Consider the following 19,091-nt stretch of genomic DNA (forward strand, 5'->3'; position numbering starts at 1 on the left):
TAAATAAAATGTATTTTTATTATTATTATCTCTCTATTATAAAAAAAAATCTTGTTTACGATACGTGATTTTCTCAGAGAGACACTTTCACGTCCCGCGACACGAGACTTTATGCCAAGACATTTAACCAGGCCCGGGGCCGGAAATGAAAGGAAAAAAAAGAGAAGATGACAAAGTAGAATGTCATAAAGAATTCAAAAATGTTGGTGCAATACACATGCAGAGCAGGTTAGAGATAATGGAAGTACGAAAATTCGAAAGTCTTGCATTAGCGCAAACAAAGGGAAATTATTACTTGGTGAAATAACGGAACAGCGAAAAGAGATTGAATATATTGTTCAATTTAAAATTTAAGTCGGAGACTTGTAGATCATCTAATTCGTGTTGCCATCAGGGAAAAGTAGCATTTCTTCTTCCCAATGCAGAGGCGTATCTTAGAGAATTAAAACATGAGATTGTTGTTGTCCCCGGACAGTCTCATGGGGACTTTTAACATGAGATTCTTTCAAGTCACACCCTACTTACAACCATTTTCAAATAAGATCACGGACATTTAACTTCTCAGTCATGAAAAGGCTTTTATCAGACACATGTCCTGTGCTCTCAGCTCTTATAAAAACTTTCTACATGACACGTCAATGACTAAGTGAAGAAAAAAGAGCAGCATGTGCAGATCACAAAGCATGGCAGCAGCAAGTCAGTAGCTGATCGAGCAAAGTGGAGGTCAAAAAAAAACAAAACTGTATTTGCTTCTCATTGTATCACCATTTAAGAGGGGGAGTCGGAGGAGCGGCCGTATCTCTTTGAGGTGTGTTCAGCCCCCCTCTTCATAACGCGAGTGGAAGAGATGTGAAGTGGCCGGCAAGTAGTGCTGGCAGGGGTGGTTGAGCAAAGCGAGCAGGAGGCAAAGCCCCCTAGTTATTATTATTATTATTATTAAACACCCTCACCATGTCTCACAGTGCCTGTCCATCACAGTAGCCTCCACTCACTTTGTCTATGCTGTCTTCTCCCACTTTCACATGGAAGTCACCAGCTATTATAACTATGTCTCAGGATGGCATGGAGTCCAGGACATCTTGGATGCTCTGTTAGAAATCTTCAACTTGATTTTCTGATGCTGCTGATGCTGGCACAAACACCCAGGTGAGTGTAATGGGTATTTAGACTTCAAGGATATCCTGCATGCTCTCACTCCACCTGACATTACATTATAACCCATCATGCACATAACTATCTTATAGCTAAGAAACAGTCCCATGCCACATTCATGCTTTGTGCTGCCAGGACACACCTTACGTTTTCTGGTCAGGTTTTTGAAGAAGTTTATCAAAATGCTCATCTTCTTGCCAGGATTTCTTTTTTCATCCTGTCACTGTCCATCTGGTGAATTTAAGCTGGAGAATTTCCATGTGTCAGTGTTTGGTCCCTCACATCTTAGCCATCAGAGAATTGAGTTGCTAAGTAATTGTTGTGATTCTTTCCAACAATCAAAGCTCAAAATTAGGCCTTGCCTCCAACATCTAACCCCAGGTTTGAAATGAGGCCTAACAATAATTAACAGTCCTAACCCTAAAGCTCAAGAAGCAGGTGTCACAGCCTGCACACTCCTAACAAACAGGATATGTCTTTAAATCATTAAAACCCACTAAAGCTTCATGAAGAAGAAGGAAACCATAAAACCCCTGAACCACAATAGCCAAAACAATATTCCTTTCCATATTTAACAATTTATTACCAAAATGTACTTTAAAAAAATAAACAATAACAAAACAATATTGAATTGAAAAAAATAAGTGCAAAATCCAAACCTAATCAAGAAAGCCAGTCTGTATTCCAAAACTTTAATTTGTTTTATCACACTAAAGTTCAAAAACCAGAAAGATCAGAAGAAATATTTAAAAATCCACCAAACAAGAGAGAGCAAAAAGCAGCAGCTGCAGATGAATAAAGGCCTGAGGTGTAGTGCTTAACGTCAAGAAGGCAAGGGACAGAACAGAAAGAACAACTGAACATGCTATTAATGTAACACAAAAATATAAAATAACATGCAAAATAATATTCATAATATTGTAATCAATAACCAAATGTCTGAAATAGAATACAAGGAACACAAAAAGATGATGAGACCCTGGCTATTCATCACGGTGGTCTTCTTTTCTGGTTGCTACAGCTTGTAGTGCCTCAGTCAGAGTCAGTATGATGGGTCATCCCTGGAGCTACAAAATGCCACCACCATGTTCTCCATGTCATTGGTTTGTGCTTCCATGGTACGTCTGGGTAATAGGAGAAGCAGTGGGAGCAAAAACTGTCTTCTACCCTCATTTGGCTGGGATGTCCCAGAAGGTGTTGCAGTAGATTTGTTAATTTACTCAGGAATGTCATAGCTGCAAGAAAAATCAGACCCAGAATTCTCCCCGATTGTATTTTAACTGGTGGCGTATCAGTGGGGTCACTTTAGTAGCCCTAATAGCCACACGCAGTGGTAGGCTAAAAGAGCTACTTTCTACCTTTTTCATCTCACAGCTAATTACTAAAATTCTGTGGCACACCAAAAATATATTCTATTTATTGCTGATCTAACAAATAAGGTACAATTTAATTGATTTCCAATAAAGAAAAAGTGATTACCTACCTTATTGCTCTAAAGTGGCTTTTTAACAGTAGAATTACCAAAACCTACGAAAAAACTCATAATCCATGGCCATCTTAAATTCCTTCGCACCTCTCTGTCAGTGTCTTTTGTGTTGTAAATGTGTCGATCAGCACAAGCAGCAAGCAGCCTGCTATCACATCATCCCCACCAATGCAGAAAGGGTAAAAAGTTCTCCCTGCTCACGTCTTGTTTACCTGCATGTGAGTTGCTTTGAGTTGTAGAAGGTAATTAATTTATTGTTTTTTGGAATACATGCATTTCATGTGTGTTCCGTGTCTACAGCGTTCTCTGTAAACATATCATTAAAACAGAAATGTTTTTCATGTTTTAGTAATAAATAACAAAATGTAGGCATGAATAATAATAATAATATGTGAAGGCTGATGGCCAAATATCAAATAAACACTTTCACAAAAGGTACAAATATAACAGAACAAGTGCACTTTTCTTTTTCCAAGAATATAACTACAGAAAATAAAATGAGGTTAGGGTACGACACTGACACGCACTTAATATGACTGCTTTGGTGGTGCAGCGATAAGAACTGCAGACTGGTAATCAAAAGGTCATGGATTCAACCTCAGACACCTTCGTTTTTGAGTAGTCAGCTGCTCTTATTCTTACTATTCTAGAATAAAAATATATATTTGATTTGAGTCTGTAACAGACAGTGTAAATGTAATGTACTTGTAAACAGGGATGCACCGATACCGAAACGGGTATCTGGTATCGGCCTCGATACCACATTTTCTAAAGTACTCGTACTCGTTAAAAGTCCCCCGATACCGGGGACTGATACCACGGTCTGAGAAATGTCTATGTTTGAGCGGCGTGTAAGGAGTTAATCACAGGCGGCGAGTGCCCGCCCCCAGGCCCTGGCTGCAGCTCAGAGCGGGGAGAAGGCGAGGCGAGAGATGTCAGCCGTGTGGAACTATTTCAAAGTGAATGAAGACGACAAAACAAAGGCGAACTGCAAATTGTGCTCAGCGAAATTGTCCAGAGGAGGCTCAAAAGGTAGCGCATTTAACACAAGTAATTTAATCAAGCACCTAAAATCCCAACACGACAACGAGTACAAAGAGTTTACCCACGCTTCTAAACCAACACAACCCACGCTGCAGCAAACTTTTGCAAGACGAGAGAAAATGTCCAGAGACAATCCACGTGCTGTGAAAATAACACAGGCAATTATCGAGTACATTGCATTGAGTGACCAGCCACTCTCGGAGGTAGAAAATGTGGGATTCCTGCGTCTCCTCCATGTTCTGGAGCCCAGATATGATGTCCCAAGCCGCCGCTACATGACTGACACGGAGCTGCCTAAACTACACGACTCCGTGAAAAAACATATCCACAGCCTACTGCAAGCCTCCTCTGCGTTTAGTTTCACCACGGATATTTGGACAAGCAGTGTTAGCCCCGTGTCGCTAGTTAGCCTAACCTCCCAGTGGATAGACGAGAGTTTCACGCCGCAACGAGCCATATTATGTGCGAAACAATTCCGCGGCTCGCACACCAGCCAGGCTATAGCGCATGTGTTTGAGGACCATGTTGTCCAAAGCGGCAGAGTTTACAACAAACTGAAAAAAATACTTGAGTTGCACTTGTCACTGTTTAAATTTTTTTTTATAATTATTTATTCTGTAATATGTTGCATACAACATGCTTTTCATTTTAAATAAATCTTCTTAATTCCAAACTAGTCCCTTGTTTTTTTTGTTAAATTATATGACTAAAGCTGTTACCTGTAAATTTAAAACATGTTTTTATTAAGTACTCGGTATCGGCGAGTACTGAAATGCAAGTACTCGTACTCGTACTCGTTTTCCAAAAAAGTGGCATCGGTGCATCCCTACTTGTAAAGGTCAGTGATTTTTTTTTTTTTATTCAGTTTTATTCTCTCAGTCATGTTCACACTCGTCCCAATCTGACACTGCTGTTTTCAAATACAGACGAGCTATAACAGAGGTGAACTCAGATGAGGACAAGGGTTCACCATCGGAGAAAGAGAACAGAAGCCCTCCATGCAAAAAATGTCCACTCACATATAAGAACGACGCAGCTGCACCAGGTGTAAAAGCGAAAGATGGCATTGTTTGGATGCAGCAACAGGTCGGGCATCAGTCTGCCAGTCAGTCTGCCCCACACCTGTCCTCCAATGAAACAGAACGGCTTCCAGAGCTTGCCAACGTGCAAAATCCTGTTTGTGATTATGTTTTGTGATGGTCTTTACATAAAGACATTTATATGTTACTGATATAAAAGTCAGATAAAATGTTATTTACTTTGATTTATTTACTTATCTTCCTACAGCGTAAAGTCACAAGTAAACGCAGAGCTTCCTCTGTTTGATCGACATGGGCACACTGACACAGTACGTGTGTACTGAAGTGACTTTAGCTGCAGGTGGAAGCTCCACATAACTCTTGTTATAGTTCTGCCTTCGTCCAGAAACAGTTTCATAAGCTTTATGACCTTAGTCTCGGAAAGTCTTTCTCCCGTAGGACGACTGGGATCTTTTCCTGAATAAGGAGTGGGACTGCACATGTACTTTATTAGGAAAATAGTACTTAATTATAGTTGCATAGAGTGCAACAGGAGCTTCCACCTGCAGCTAAAGTCACTTCAGTCTCACCATCCATAAGTTTCTATGCAGAAAAACTGAAAACTTTGGATACACCATAAATCTTGGCAATATGAAAGCATATTATGGACACAGAGAAGAAAAAAAGGTCTAAAGATTAAAACTGAAATTTCATCTGTAGATCACGACATAAACTACTATTAAAACTTTTGATTTAATCTTGAAGTAGATCGTTTTTTTCTCCTCTGTGGCCTTAATACGCTTCCATACAGCACTGATAACGCCACTATGTTTAGAAAAGCTCAGGTCACTTCTTAGGACATGCTGCAATGAAAATTTTACAGGTAGTCCCCAGGTTATGGACATCCAACCTGCGACTTATGAACGGGGCCACAGCCGTGACGCATGCACCTCAGAAACTGCTGCTCCGTCATCTTCGGCCTGGGGACGCTGCAAGTGGTGGCTTGACGGAGGCTGTAGGGGGGCGATTTCACTGCTCGCGCAGTGTAGTGCCCCTCAGGTGGCAAGCAGTGACCCATTGTCCATAGTCACCGGGGCCACAGCTGTCGTTAGTGTGCAGGACCGAGGCTTGATGGGGCGGTTTGCTGCCCACCCACTATGCCGCCGCAGCTACCGCTCCTGAGTGGATGCAGGCTGGATGGAACGGAGGGAGGCGTTTCACTGCCTGCCCATCACACACGACTGCCCCGTTCATTCTCGGTGGGCGGCTGGTGATGCTGCAAGTGGTGACCCGATTGTGGCTGAATGGAGGCCATTGAGGGTGAATGGGGCGGCAGGGGATAGCATTGTAGTGTGCCTCGGATGGCTGGCTGTTGAATGGGGGTGGTGGTGGGCGACTCATTACCCGCCTTTGGCCGCACCGTATTCGTTCTTGGTGGGCGGACGCTGCAGGCAGCATACTGTAGTGGAGGTGACTGTGTGGTGGGCGGGTGGTGTGCCGCCCCTCGCCGCCCCCATTCATTCTCAATACCAAGCCTGCTTTTACTGTTACGCACATAGCAGGAAGTTGTCTCTTGTCAGTACATCAGACGTGTTGACGATGGATGCCATCCTGCTGTGATACCGTGTACAGTGCTGTGCAGAAGAATTCATCTTAATCTTTTGTCTTCACCCTTCAAGAATGTCTCTGAAACACAAATCTGATGCAAGTGCTGGTGATACAGTAAAGAACAGAAAAACCATCACCATGGAAAATAAAGTAGAAATAATAAAAAGGTCAGAGAGAGGTGAACTCCATCATTCATTGGCTGAGCACTTGGTTACAGTCGGTCAAGAATAGCATTTATTAAAATAATGGACCTGTTCTGACTTGCATACAAATTCAACTTAAGTACAAACCTACAGTCCCTATCTCGTACGTAACCCGGGGACTGCCTGTACATGTTGCCCAAGGACATGGCATAAAGTAGTGAAGTGTAGCAGGTGCCAGTGTGTATACGTGATCAGATTCAGCCACGGCGGAGTTGGGGATAAATAAGGACACTCGATGTGCTCGACAATAAGACATGTTCATTGGAATAACTACACGCATGGTGCGAATGTGAAACAAACATAATGTGTATATTATCAAAGTACATGTTTATTTAAATTGATTATATGAAATCATTTTTAGTAATTTTTAACAAGTTGAGACATGTAAACTGGTTATCAATGAATGAACTTTTACATTTATTGCTTTTTATGTAACATTTGACATACTGTATCGTATGTGTATATTATTAAAAGAATATATAAATCATAAAATGGTGTAAAATTTGCATTGTAGACTTCTTTTGCATCATTTTTCTTTAAACGAGTCTTCTTCTTCTTTTGGCTGCTCCCATTAGGGGTTGCCACAGCGGATCATCTTCTTCCATATCTTTCTGTCCTCTCCATCTTGCTCAGTTACACCCATCACCTGCATGTCCTCTCTCACCACATCCATAAACCTTCGCTTAGGCCTTCCTCTTCTCCTCTTCCTTGGCAGCTCTATCCTAAGTATCCTTCTCCCAATATACCCAGCATCTCTCCTCTGCACATGTCCAAACCAACGCAATCTCACCTCTCTGACTTTGTCTCCCAACCGTCCCACCTGAGCTGACCCTCTAATTTCTTTTAAAAAATCTTGTGGCACACCTGTGGACCCGGCACACTGGGTGAAAATTGCTGGGCTAATAAATTAAAAAGTCATTCTTGAATTTGTAAACTTACAGTATTTATTTATTTATTTATTTAGTGGGAGATGGTTGGCAGTTCAACCCAGCTGGGACACCCCTAAACTGGAAGGATGGGGTAGGCAGATACTTGCCGACACTGTCTCCTCCAAAACTCTGGATGGCAGCACCCATGGAGTGTAGGGGTGTCCCGGATTCCCACAGGGCATCCTGGGACTTGGAGTTCTGTTTCTCAGACCTGTTGGGTGCCGTGGGTGCTGACAGGGGGAGCTGTTAAAGGACCTGAGGAGTCATGCTTTTCCTATAGGTTGGAAATACTAGTGGATCATGAAGACAGAAGCACTGAAGTACTTATGGGCTGATTAAAAGAACTTGAATTCTCCATCTGACCCAGAAGTGCTGGCAAGTCACGTGGAAGGAAGAACAGAAGCACTTCTGGGTCAGGAACTATATAAAGGACTGCTGAAGACCCAGCAAGTGAGCCAGAGTCGGGTGGAGGTGGACAAAGCTTGCTGGGAGGTGTGGAGAAGGAGAAGATAGAGAGAGAGAGAGAGAGAGAGAGAGAGAATGAGAATTGTATTTATTATTGAGGTTGGTAATTTACTTGCCTGTGATATTGTGGCTGTGGTGCTCTGGGCTCTATTTATACAAGAAGAAGAATTAAAACACTTCTTTATGCTTTTACTTTGTGTCCTGAACATCTGTCTGTTGGGGTTAAAGGGGCAACAGTGACCCCTAGCATCTTACAGTTTATTTTAAAGCAGTACATTTAATGTTTTATGTTCATTTCTCAGCATGTGTGAGCCAATGTGCTTATGGCTCCACCTTACGTGTGTTTGATAGATACCGTCTCTACTTGGCTTTAAGCTTGTTCAGTTCTGGCTCAGATTAAGATTATTCTCAGGATTTACAGTAGTAGGTTGTTGTATTGTGTTAGCCATTGTGGAATGTAGTGAGAAGTCAAGCAAAATGTTGAAGTGGGCTGCTACAGGAACATCTGTGTCGCCAGGCTTGACGTGGCACCTGTGTAAATTCATTCTCTGGCGGAGTGTTTGTCCAGTTTCTCCCACATAGAGTGCAGTGTCAGGGCATTTCATGCAGAGAATGAGGTGGACCACATTAAATGAGGAAAATTAATGAAAATTACCCCTTAATGTGATGTTCTAGTCAGCAGTGTGGTGTAACTACACAGTCTGTGTTATAAATGTGAGCACACGTTTCATATCTTTTCTGTAGGCAGGGTGTCATTTTCAGTTGGTTCACTCAGGGAGCTTCGGACAATTAGTGGCTGCAGGTTTGGCGGCTGTCTGTATGCCAGGAGGGGAGGTTCTGGAAATCCATCTCACAGTGTTTGGTCATGATGTAGCATTGGCTGAAGTTCTTTTATAAATTTTTGAAGTGTTTCAAGATATGGGTTATAGGTGACAACAAGCTGGATGCGGTTCTTGTTGTCTTTGTTTTTATATTCCAGAAGGTGGTCTCTGGGTATGGCAGTAGCTCTTCTTATTTGAGGATCTGCTGTTTTGGGGGTGTAACCTTGTCTGACGAAATCTTGTCTAAGCTCCTGCAGCTGTTTATCCCAGATTTGGTATCATCACTTCACTGAACGTGTACAGGGTTGTGGAAGTAAACCACACGCTAAGTCAAGGACAGCATGCAAACGCCACATGAGCAATGACTGGGCAGGTGATTGAAACCCAGGATGTGAGATTCATGAATCAGAAGTTCTGCTGTGCCACCCTGGATGAGAGCTACTCGCCTATGCAGTATTCTCTTTGCTGGTAGACAGCAATTCATTGGTAACTGTTGCACCAGAAAGTGTAATGTTACGACAATAATGACGTGTATCCAGTAATCTGTTAACTCTAATACGGAACATTCTGTGACTTTTACCTTTAAAAAAAAAATTACAAAGGTTATATTGCAACTGAAAATGAAAATCCTTTCTGCCTTTTTCATCAATACTTACTAAAAGCTTATAAAGTTCACAGACACGAATCGTATTTTATTTCACTTCCCCTTCATCCTAATGGAGTGACATTTTTCAGGTGATGAGTATTCTTTCGAATTCTTTCAAATGGTAGTTTTCTGTATCCTTCCACATCTTTCAGGTTTTGGTTGCCATTTGAAAGCATCTGCGATCATTTTAGCTGAGTAGCCTATCATTTTCTACACTTGTTTACATGTTTTTTACTCAAATATCAATTTTTTAATCAAAGTATGCTGTTCTGAACAGTGTCTGGAACGACCCATTTTACTGTGATTTTCAGAGAGAGATGCGCCATAACCAGTCTGTACGACCTTTGCTGCCTTCCTTCCATAAATAAGGGCTGTGACTGACGCAGAATGAATGACCTCACTAATTGAACTCCGCACTGCTATTATATTGAACAGCCTAATATTCCCTTTTCTTTAGTTTCTGTAAAGGAATAGCACAGATTTGGTAGATTTTTCTTCATGTTTTCATTTGGAATTGAATGTGCAGAGTTCACAATGCATTTGTGTGTATGAAAATAAAAGCTATTATAAGGGGTTTGAGCTTTATTCACCATTTTAAACACACTGCTATTATTCTGAACACAACTGTACCTCTGAGTGCATACTGGGCCATCCATTAACATCATCTCTGCCTCTGCTAGAAAAATCCTCTCCACTGTTTCCACAGCTTTCATAAGAGCTGATCACAAACTGCAGAATAGAGGAGATTGTTCATAGAGACCCTCCATATGCTCACTAAAGACTTACTGTAGGCAAACTGACCCCTGGCATGAGCTCATCCAGAAAGACACAACGATTGGCGCACTCGCTTATCTACACCGCTGGACTGTGGGGTTTAACCTGCATCTAAAGAGTTAAATCCAAATCGGCCCACTTTAATTCCCACCATTTTCTGACAAAGAGATTTGCCCTCGTTAAAAAGCCAGCCTTGAATATCCGAGTCCAATCCACTGCGTCCATTTCTGCTTACTGCCATGACGTGTAGGTTTGGTCTCCGCTGTAGTCTATTTTTAGGAAACATCTCTGACAGGCTTAAGTGTGTGTGTGTTTATTTTATATAAATATAATCTCTCAGAACCAGATTTTATTGGCCAAGTATGCTGACATACAAGGAATTTGACTCTGGTTTTGATGACTCGTCAGTTATAAGTTCCATTATTGACATGCACACCACAGTTAATCACATACCTCAGATTAAAAAGAACAAAACTCTTCTTCTATCTGCCTGTTTTGGCGTTTTATTGATTTTTAATGGAAGAAGTTGAACAGGCGAGAGACGTTTAATGCAGGTTAAGTGGGAGAATGTGTGATGAGGAGAGTCGTACACTGAGAGGGCTGGAGATAATGTCAGTTGTACTCTGGGCTTCTCAAACCTGCGGTAAAAACATTCAACTTGTCAGCCAGCAGGTGATTTACAGTAATGTGGGTGGATGGTGTCCTGTAACTTGGAATATTTTGTGGTCTTTTCCACGCTGGTGCAGGGCCATTGGCTAAAAACGCTTCTGTAGCTTGACGAAGCTGTTTGAGCTTTGTAGTGAGCCAAGATTTGCTGCTGTTAGATTTTATATATATATATATATATATATATGTACTTATTTTATAGAGTTGATCTATTTAAGTGGTGGTGTTGTTTTTTTTATACTGTATTCTATTGACATTCTGTAATGTTTGAATAATAAACAGTTTTCGTTTGCTGTTTTAATTAAGCAAGTCCAACACTTTTTATTGAAAACAACATATTTGGGCACTTCTGACAACTAAAATCAAATATTTTTATAGAAAAAAGTGCCTTGAAAAAATGACGATTTACACAACAAAAACAGCATGTGGTGTTTGGCCAGTACCAATATTACCAAATTGAAATTCAGTGTTTCACCAGTTAATATCTATAGCATGTTGTTAGCATTTTAATTATTTTATATTATTATTGGGAGAGAGCTTCAAAAGGTGACTAAAGCTAAACACGTGCTATGTTTTTATTGGTTAACAAATGAATTTCTAGGTCTTAATATATATAGAATTAAAGAGGTTTAATATCAATATACTGTAATACAAGGTAAGAAAGTCCAGATTGGCTTGCTCTGTAATAGATTTTATTTTGGTAAACTAAAGTGTAGATCTGTTTTGTAATTTAAAAATGAATTAACATTTTGAATATTTTATCTTGGGAGGAACTGAACACATCCATATTACTAACCGAGAATGCTAAACCGGATGATGGACGCAGGCACATCCGGCAATGGGCCGTAGCTGCAAAAAGACGTACTGCACAGGCGCAAAAAGAGTCCGCGAGAGTCGGCTGAGGAGCCGAGAAAGGCGGACAAAAGAGGGCGAGAGAGGCGGACAAGACCACAGAAAAAAGGAGTGAGCACAGGAAAAATGGAGAAATGAGGAAACGCAGGCAAAGCACGAAACACATTGCACAGGAGACTAGACCCAAAAAAAAAAAAAAAAGAGGCTCGCGCACAACAGCAAGGCACCCCCCCCCCCCCCCCTACAGGCACCGGACGGGACACACACCAAGAGGGGGATTCAACAAGCCCATGGAACACAAAAAAAAGAACACAAAAAGAAAGAAGTCGCTCGCGCAACAACAATCCTCACCCCCTAACCCATACACACATCCATAAGAAGTGACACCCAAAGCCACATATTCTAAAGTGAACATCAACACCTTCACACTAGACAGCATAGGTGTCAGCATTGGTGTATCTCCTTACAATAAAGCACTATTAACCGTTCAACTGCAGAAAAGGAAACATATTAACAGTGACTGCGATCCTCCTTATTACTTATCCATATTTCGCATGCTGAGAAAGAAACAAGTCATGAATACACGGTCACGGGTACAAAACGAAAAGGAAAGGATAACAGGAACAAACACACGAAAACGAAAGAAACAACAAAATAGACGGCTATGCAGCATAGGTGGATCTCATTACAATAAGGCACTATTAACCGTTCAACCGCAGAAAAAGGCTCCATATTAACAGTGAGTGCAATACTCCTTATTACTTATCCATATTTCTAAAAGAAAAAATGACTCGACTCCAAAAACGCAAAGCTCAACTAAAGCTTCTAACTAACGATGTACCTAAAAGTAAAAACTTTACGAACTGCATTAGATCCTACAATAGTTCATTTAATATGCACAAATCTACATCCTAGATCCACATGACGCAAACTATCAATCAAAGTGCTGCATCGCAACAGGCACGGATTCAAAACGAAACACCTCCCGTCTCAGACATACGTTAATGGCAGCGAAGGCTACAACGGGCTTCTCACACAGCACAGGCAAATCGATTACAGCTCCAAAACAACACGTCCCAAATACTACACATGCAACAACGCGCCTCTCAAACGGCACAAGCAAAACATACACCAGGAAAATTCATTCGGATTAATGAATGTCATTTGCAATCATTGTCATTCGGTTCACTTCCCTGAAGAAACAACTGGCAATACAAGTTATACATTTACACGTTGTTGTCAAAAGGGTCAAATTAGACTGCCTTCTTTACATTCATATACTGAATATCTACAGAAGCTTATAACTGACGATGTACCTGAAAGTGAAATCTTTGTCAACTACATTAGATCGTACAAATCGGAATCCACTATGAACATTAACGGTGGCACTGCACGTGACATCCGTCTTGAAAAAATGTTGTTTATTGATGAAAGTTCAATGGCATGAACAAACGTTTATGAATAATAATATTCGATTTGGAGGAAAGGTACTTTTATGAGGAGGAGATTTTAGACAGTGATTAGCTATTCTTCCAGATGCCATGCACTCAGCTATTGTTCAGTGCACCTTAAAATATGCAGACAATTGGCATTGCTTTCAAAAGATACAGTTAGTAAAAAAGATACGATGTCCAGAACCAGATCATAACAATTGCTTATTACAACTGAGAGATGGTACACTCACCAATACAGATGGACTTCAGCCACATATTATTACAATTCCTCAAGCCTTTATCTGCGACGACTTAGTTACAGAGAGATTTGGAACAGCAATCTCATTAGACCAAATGCCCCTTTTAACACAACGCACTATATTATGTCCAAAAAATATTAATGTGGAAAACATAAATACCCAAGTCATTCCATTACTTCCTGGAGAGACACAACTCTTTCTAAGCTCTGACAAACTTGACTCTGATCACAACAATAACCATCTTAAATGACCTTACAAGTTCTGAGCTGGAATTACCTTTTACACTTAAACGGCGTGTACAAAGAAATTTTCAAATAAACCTTTACACTGTGCCACACACTTTATTGTTTGCTTTCTAATTGCATCATCTACACCGTCACACTATTCTATATCTCATTCATACATCACGCTCTCTGTCATTCCCAACACCAGGGGTTGGCGAGCGAAGCGAGCAGGGGGCGGAGCCCCCTAGTTTTATTAATAATCAGGTTACACACATAATTTGTTCAAATTTTAATTCTATTCTGACTGTTAACAGTCTCCACAGAAACATTTTAATTTGGGACAAGGAAAGAATTATTTAAAATATATGTGGACTATAATATAACCCTTTATTTACACATTTCATTGAATGATGGCATTTTTTGGATGTATGATATAACCAGGATCATAACTGACAGTAAGTCCACCTTGAGCAGGTGACATTACGTTATCCAAATTCTCATCTAAACTCCGACATCTTGGGGCTTGTGAGTGGGCTCTGGGAGAGAACAGGCGCTGTCGGGCCCCTCCTGCAAACAGGGACTCGTGGGGGCCTTGACAAGATATGGGGACAGCGTAGCCATTAGCTAAAGACATGAGTGACCGATGGAGTGAATGGCCTCCTCTCTTTTGTCATATTGCTTCTGTTCTTCTTCTTCTACAGTATATGGGGATTCATCACCATACATGACACTCAGTCTGCTCAGGTGTCTTCATATAGCATTTAAATACACTGAGCACAGGGCATCAATCAGCATTAAGTTGTCTGGCTAAAATAAATAAACAAATAAAGCAAAAAATGTACTTAAGAAGAATTATGATTACATAGTCTAATATTTACAAAAGAATAACGTATCACACATAGAAAAATGACTTAAGCAATACAATTTACTTAAAGAAAAAAGAGAAAGTGGGAACCTAAATTATAAATGTCCTAAAATACTGCATACGGTATCTGCTGTGAATTACAAAACATAAGAATACACATTGTAATAAAACATTTGATTTATCAGAAGTCACAGCCTTTACACACACACTCCACGACAATGGCGCACAGTACTTTATACGATGACAATGACATTTCAAACCCGTTTACTCTGTGCGTGTCTATGAAATGCTTGACACAATTTAAGCAGAGCACACCTTGTCGATTTCAACTTGTAGTTTAGTGAAGGGCCCTTCATCAACAGCAAAGCACGGGGTACTGCCATGCACTTTTATTGCTAGAAGTTCACTTTCTGATTAAACCCTGAATGCACTAAGGCTGCCATGGTGGCTTTTTTACTTCAATTCTGAAACATAATTTTGTGTAAACATAAAAAATAGAAATAGTTAAATGCAAAACTGCAAATGCCATTTTTTCAATGAAATTCTATAAAGAAATTGAGTGCCACAATCGGCACCGTAGAGCAAACGTGACAGAAGGGTCAGGTTTTCACTCGGTAATCGAGTCCGTCTTTGTTACACCCAGAGGTGTTGTGTTAGATTGAGGTCAGGTGAGTTAGCGTGGGGGGCTCCAGTCAATGGGATCAATTCCTTCATCCTCTCACCACATGAGGCTTGGCATTGTCGTGCACCAAGAGGAACCAGCATAGGGTCTGACAATGGCTCCAAAGATTTCATCCTGATACCTAACAGCAGTCAAGGTGCTCACCATTGTCTAGCTTGCATCCCTTCATGGATATGCCTTCTCACACTGACCATCACTGAACCACCACCAAACCAGTCATGCTGAACAATGTCACAGGCAGCATAACGTTCTCCAGACCCTTCACGTCTGTCACATGTGCTCAGGGTGAACCTTTTCTCATCTGTGAAAAGCACAGGGTGCCAGTGGTGGACCTGCCAATTCTGGTACTCTATGGCAAATGCCAATTGAGCTCCACAGTGCCCACTATAGGACATTGGGCCCTCAGGCCACCCTCAAGTCTGTTTCTGATTGATTGAGATTGAGATATTCACACCAGTGGCCTGCCTACTGGAGGTCATTTTGTAGGCTTGGGCAGTGCCCATCCTGTTCCTCCTTGCCCAAAGGAACAGATACTGGTGGGTCCTGCTGATGGGTTAAGGACCTTCTACGAGGAGCCCTGTCCAGCTCTTTAAAGTAACTGTCTGTCTCCTGGAATCTCCTCCATGCCCTTGGGAATGTGCTGGGAGACGCAGCAAACCTTCTGGCAATGCCACGTATTGATGTAACATCCTGGAGAAGTTGGACTACCTGTGCCAGCTCTGTAGGGTCCAGGTATGGTGTCATGCCACCAGTAGTGATGCTGACCATAGCCAAATGCAAAACAAGTGACAAAACAGATGAGGAGGGAAAAATGTCAGTGGCCTCCCTCCACCTGTTAAACCATTCAATCCTGTTTAGGGGGTCGTCTCAGTGTTGCCCCCCCCTCTAGTGCCCCAAAATTGAACTCCGCACTGCTATTATATTGAACAGCCTAATATTCCCTTTTCTTTAGTTTCTGTAAAGGAATAGCACAGATTTGGTAGATTTTTCTTCATGTTTTCATTTGGAATTGAATGTGCAGAGTTCACAATGCATTTGTGTGTATGAAAATAAAAGCTATTATAAGGGGTTTGAGCTTTATTCACCATTTTAAACACACTGCTATTATTCTGAACACAACTGTACCTCTGAGTGCATACTGGGCCATCCATTAACATCATCTCTGCCTCTGCTAGAAAAATCCTCTCCACTGTTTCCACAGCTTTCATAAGAGCTGATCACAAACTGCAGAATAGAGGAGATTGTTCATAGAGACCCTCCATATGCTCACTAAAGACTTACTGTAGGCAAACTGACCCCTGGCATGAGCTCATCCAGAAAGACACAACGATTGGCGCACTCGCTTATCTACACCGCTGGACTGTGGGGTTTAACCTGCATCTAAAGAGTTAAATCCAAGCTCTCTGCTTAATTAAAATTCATTTCACGACGCTGCCCGATTTGTTCTGCACATGTCAAATGTTTTACAACACACGAGAAAGAAAGTTACCGTGGGATTTTAATTTCTCGGTCTGCATTAACAAATAGAACTTCCGCCATTCGAGTGAGAAGGAGAAAGAAGAACGCTGTAAAGAATAGGAGCATATTGAATTTTTTTCCTGGCAGAAGAATATTTTTCACTTCTTGAAAAAATGAAGACTTTTCAATTTTACAACGACTTGAAAGAATATCTTTTACGGGAAGAATTTAGCAACAATTTAACGGTCAGAGAGCGAAGTGAAATACGACGTGTGTCCGTGAATTTTATGATTAAAGGTACTGTATGTAATGTTTATTGAATGCTTTTCATTTTTTGAGAATACAGTATATACTGTAATATAATCTAGATATAGTTAGGATTATCTGACGTTTTGTTTAATAATTGGAATATTACAAAATTTACCATTTTAAATAGGCTGTTGATTTCAATGAACACGCATGAATATTTTGAAATATGCAAAACTTTTAATAAATTGTGTTATTAAAAAAACTGCTCAGGTGGACTTTCCTGTTATTTACTGATTTATACTTGATTAATGGATTAGTAGGTTTTCTCTTTTTGGGAATATGAAAAATTGAACTGCCTAGATGTACAGTATCTCAGATCAGGTGTCTAAATTTTACAATTCTTTTAAAGAGAGAAGTAAATTGGTATCCACTAACGAATGTTAAAATGTGTTTTTTCTTATGCAACTCCCCAACATTAGAGCACAATATCGTAGTCTGTGTGTGAATCCTCGCAATCCCACTAACTGTTGTGTTTCTCTCGTTGTATGAGTTTCAATAGAAACAAAACCAGGCTGTTTCATTTGCAAAGTAAAGCACACATTCTTAGGGGTATTCTGCTTTGTTACTCGGTAATTGGTGTATGCCTTCACTTATAATGTGATGTGGTCATATTTCAGTTACATGCAAGCAACTTTTGAATTCTGTTTCTTTCTTAATTTTGGATAGTCCATCATCCATGCACTGGCTGCTCTACAGGGTGTATCAGGACAGGAGGCAGAAGACTTATTTCTTGGTGGCCCAGAATACAGTATCAGGTAAAAGTCAAGTCTAGGAATGTTTCAAGTAAGTGTTTAAATATTTCTTGTTTATTATTTTTATATTTTACTTGCCTTAGTGAAGTGGAAGAATTTAACCGAAAGATAGGGCAGCAATTAAAGAAGAAGGGAATGCTGCGATATCTGTTGGAATAGAAGATGATGCTACTGCCCAGTGCTTCCAGAATCCTTCATTTGAGTCTTGGGTCTGAATCTACTGCGTCACTGCCAAGTATTCTGGGGTAATGTGTCTTGTTTTGTTTACATTTTGTTTTTCTTCATATTCCAAGCTCATTTACTTGACCTTAGCTTTAATAAACTGGATAGCTGTCTCCTTCACAATTGATTTTAAAGTACTATACTATTCATTACATAAAGAGCTCTGAACAATTTAGTCCCTTGCTGTATTTGGTACTGTCTCTCCCCCAACACTCCTCAGTGTAATCTTTAATCCACAGCCACTAATTTGCTTATGAATGAACTGGTGAAGAAGCTTGCACATGTATACCAAAAATATAGAATGCCGGCTATAAATGAAAAACCTTTCAAATACTTTTACAACTCCATTTTTAAACTTCACCTCTGCTTAATTCCCACTTCTATCAGTTTATGATTTACTTCTGGTTTATGAATGGAACTGCATACACTTTGAAAGATTTACAGCAGATAATAACCATTGTTTTTTTTACTGTTTTCTTTTTTTTGTCCAGTGATGTCCTTTGCCGTGCACCCTGGTCAAGTCTTGTACAACTGACTGTGGTGCTGAAGAGAGAAGATTTCTGAAGACCCTCTTGAAGTGGAGCTGCAATTGGATTAACACCACAACAGTATGCTGGCTGAGAATGTCCACAGGGGCCTGGGGAGGCTGTGACCTTGTGACCCTGAGACGTTGTTTTGTCAATCATCCTGACCAACTGGACCTTTATGTGTTCTTCAACAGGGCCATCTGACCAGCAGATATATTTAAGGAGAAGGACCTTTCAATTTTCCTCTTGTGTACTTTTTAATTGAATGTATATTTTTTCGTTTTCATAAAGTTATATATATTTGTTAAGCAGTTTAGCAGTTTGGGCTTTATTAGTATTAAAATATGTTAGAGAAGTTATATGTGGAATAATTTTAATGATCAAAATAGCAAAAAATGTAACTTTAAATTTTCTGTGCTCTGGGTAAAATATGTTAAAGCTATCTGGTGATTTTTTACAATTTTTTTTTTGTACATTTGATGTTTTTTTAGGTGCATTGTTCTCACATTGTTCACTTTTGTCATTCTCATAACATTTATTCAATAAAATTTGCATTAAAAGTGTTTTTCCTTTTTCATTATTCAGTTATTAACTCACATTTAAGACACTATATGGGTGAATAAAAGCCATTTAAATTTGAGTACACGACGAGCAATAGTATCACAGAAGATGGTGCTGGGGTTGTGCTTTATGT

The 19,091-nt window shown here is 40.3% G+C and overlaps 1 protein-coding gene and 1 long non-coding RNA gene across 34 annotated transcripts in view; both read left to right on the top strand.

Moving 5' to 3' along the window:
- The window catches only part of LOC114641392 (C-type lectin domain family 5 member A-like), a 1,576,682-nt gene that overhangs the window by 857,851 nt on the left and 699,740 nt on the right, over positions 1-19,091 (top strand). The window lies entirely within an intron of this gene.
- On the top strand, positions 16,638-18,074 carry LOC127527392 (uncharacterized). The gene is made up of 3 exons (XR_007934707.1): positions 16,638-16,884; positions 17,563-17,651; positions 17,732-18,074. It is a non-coding gene; the product is annotated as an uncharacterized LOC127527392 (long non-coding RNA).

This window comes from Erpetoichthys calabaricus, chromosome 4 (genome assembly GCF_900747795.2).
Source record: "Erpetoichthys calabaricus chromosome 4, fErpCal1.3, whole genome shotgun sequence".
Lineage (NCBI taxonomy): Eukaryota > Metazoa > Chordata > Cladistia > Polypteriformes > Polypteridae > Erpetoichthys > Erpetoichthys calabaricus.